Here is a 2972-nt window from a genome sequence, read left to right on the forward strand (position 1 = left end):
ACTGGTGGATAGGGGAAGGGTTGGTAATGGGACTGGAGGATAGGGGAAGAGTTGGTAATGGGACTGGTGGAGAGGGGAAGGATTGGTAATGGGACTGGTGGATAGGGGAAGGATTGGTAATGGGACTGGTGGAGAGAGGAAGGATTGGTAATGGGACTGGTGGATAGGCGAAGGGTTTGTAATGGGACTGGTGAATAGGGGAAGGATTGGTGATGGGACTGGTGGATAGAGGATGGGTTGGTAATGGGACTGGTGGATAGGGGAAGGATTGGTAATGGGACTGGTGGATAGGGGAATGATTGGTAATGGGACTGGTGGATAGGGGAAGGGTTGGTAATGGGACTGGTGGATAGGGGAAGGGTTGGTAATGGGACTGGTGGATAGGGGAAGGATTGGTATTGGGACTGGTGGATAGGGGAAGGATTGGTAATGGGACTGGTGGATAGGGGAAGGATTGGTAATGTGACTGGTGGATAGGGGAAGGGTTGGTAATGGGACTGGTGGATAGGGGAAGGATTGGTAATGGGACTGGTGGATAAGGGAAGGATTGGTAATGGGACTGGTGGATAGGGGAAGGGTTGGTAATGGGACTGGTGGATAGGGGAAGGGTTGGTAATGGGACTGGTGGATAGGGGAAGGATTGGTAATGGGACTAGTGGATAGGGGAAGGGTTGGTAATGGGACTGGTGGATAGGGGAAGGATTGGTAATGGGATTGGTGGATAGGGGAAGGGTTGGTAATGGGACTGGTGGATAGGGGAAGGGTTGGTAATGGGACTGGTGGATAGGGGAAGGATTGATAATGGGACTGGTGGATAGGGGAAGGATTGGTAATGGGACTGGTGGATAGGGGAAGGTTTGGTAATGGGACTGGTGGATAGGGAAAGGATTGGTAATGGGACTGGTGTATAGGGGAAGGGTTGGTAATGGGACTGGTTGATAGGGGAAGGATTGGTAATGGGAATGGTGTATAGGGAAATGGTTGGTATTGGGACTGGTGGATAGTGGAAGGGTTGGTAATGGGACTGGTGGATAGGGAAGGGTTGGTAATGGGACTGGTGGATAGGGGAAGGGTTGGTAATGGGACTGGTGGATAGGGGAAGGGTTGGTAATGGGACTGGTGGATAGGGGAAGGATTGGTAATGGGACTGGTGGATAGGGGAAGGATTGGTAATGGGACTGGTGGATAGGTGAAGAATTGGTAATGGGACTGGTGGATAGGGGAAGGGTTGGTAATGGGACTGGTGGATAGGGGAAGGGTTGGTAATGGGACTGGTGGATAGGGGAAGGGTTGGTAATGGGACTGGTGGATAGGGGAAGGGTTGGTAATGGGACTGGTGGATAGGGGAAGGGTAGGTGATGGGACTGGTGGATAGGGGAAGGGTAGGTGATGGGACTGGTGGATAAGGGAAGGGTAGGTGATGGGACTGGTGGATAGGGGAAGGGTAGGTGATGGGACTGGTGGATAGGGGAAGGGTTGGTGATGGGACTGGTGGATAGGGGAAGGGTAGGTGATGGGACTGGTGGATAGGGGAAGGGTAGGTGATGGGACTGGTGGACAGGGAAAGGGTAGGTGATGAGACTGGTGGATAGGGGAAGGGTTGTTGATGGGACTGGTGGATAGGGGAAGGGTAGTTGATGGGACTGGTGGATAGGGGAAGGGTAGGTGATGGGACTGGTGGATAGGGGAAGGGTTGGTGATGGGACTGGTGGATAGGGGAAGGGTAGGTGATGGGACTGGTGGATAGGGGAAGGGTAGGTGATGGGACTGGTGGATAGGGGAAGGGTTGGTGATGGGACTGGTGGATAGGGGAAGGGTTGGTGATGGGACTGGTGGATAGGGGAAGGGTTGGTGATGGGACTGGTGGATAGGGGAAGGGTAGGTGATGGGACTGGTGGATAGTGGAAGGGTTGGTGATGGGACTGGTGGATAGGGGAAGGGTTGGTGATGGGACTGGTGGATAGGGGAAGTGTAGGTGATGGGACTGGTGGATAGGGGAAGGGTTGGTGATGGGACTGGTGGATAGGGGAAGGGTTGGTGATGGGACTGGTGGATAGGGGAAGGGTAGGTGATGGGACTGGTGGATAGGGGAAGGGTTGGTGATGGGACTGGTGGATAGGGGAAGGGTAGGTGATGGGACTGGTGGATAGGGGAAGGGTTGGTGATGGGACTGGTGGATAGGGGAAGGGTTGGTGATGGGACTGGTGGATACGGGAAGGGTTGGTGATGGGACTGGTGGATAGGGGAAGGGTTGGTGATGGGACTGGTGGATAGGGGAAGGGTTGGTGATGGGACTGGTGGATAGGGGAAGGGTTGGTGATGGGACTGGTGGATAGGGGAAGGACAGGTGATGGGACTGGTGGATAGGGGAAGGGTAGGTGATGAGACCGGTGGATAGGGGAAGGGTAGGTGATGGGACTGGTGGATAGGGGAAGGGCAGGTGATGGGACTGGTGGATAGGGGAAGGGTAGGTGATGGGACTGGTGGATAGGGGAAGGGTAGGTGATGGGACTGGTGGATAGGGGAAGGGTAGGTGATGGGACTGGTGGACAGGGGTCAGAAACAGGCGTAAAGAAAGGACAGGTAACGTCAGGTGAGGAGATTCTACTACAATAAGATGTTAGGGGTGGGAGGAGAGTGTGAGGGGGTGTCATGTTGTTAGTGAGGTGAGGGGAAGTGGAAGAAAGTATGAAGGGGTGTATGTAGTGGAAGTGAAGGGAGGGCAGTGGAAGGGGGTGTGGAGGGGGGTGTATGACGGGGAAAATGAGGGGAAGTGTCATGGGTGTGTAAGGGGAAGTGAGGGGAAGTGTCAGGGGGTATGAAAGGATGTGTGTGTGTGTGTGTGTGTGTGTGTGTTGGGGAAGTGGCAGGGTGTATGAAGAAGTGTATGGAAGGGGAAGTGTGCAAGGGGTATGAAAGTGTGTGTGTGTGTGTGTGTGTGTGTGTGTGTGTGTGTGTGTGTGTGTGTGTGT

General features: G+C 54.2%; 1 long non-coding RNA gene across 8 annotated transcripts in view; it reads left to right on the forward strand.

Annotated features, from left to right (window-relative positions):
- LOC127004094 (uncharacterized) overlaps nucleotides 1-2633 on the forward strand; it is a 3827-nt gene extending 1194 nt beyond the window's left edge. The window contains exons 1-7 of one of the 8 annotated variants that reach the window (XR_007757621.1): nucleotides 228-855; nucleotides 1041-1189; nucleotides 1221-1386; nucleotides 1418-1541; nucleotides 1666-1882; nucleotides 1976-2316; nucleotides 2441-2633. This is a non-coding gene — a long non-coding RNA (uncharacterized LOC127004094). The other 7 variants (XR_007757627.1, XR_007757620.1, XR_007757623.1 and 4 more) reach the window with 7 other exon arrangements.
- Nucleotides 2634-2972: the final 339 nt, after the last annotated feature.

Source organism: Eriocheir sinensis, chromosome 27, assembly GCF_024679095.1.
Source record: "Eriocheir sinensis breed Jianghai 21 chromosome 27, ASM2467909v1, whole genome shotgun sequence".
NCBI classification, from domain to species: Eukaryota; Metazoa; Arthropoda; class Malacostraca; order Decapoda; family Varunidae; genus Eriocheir; species Eriocheir sinensis.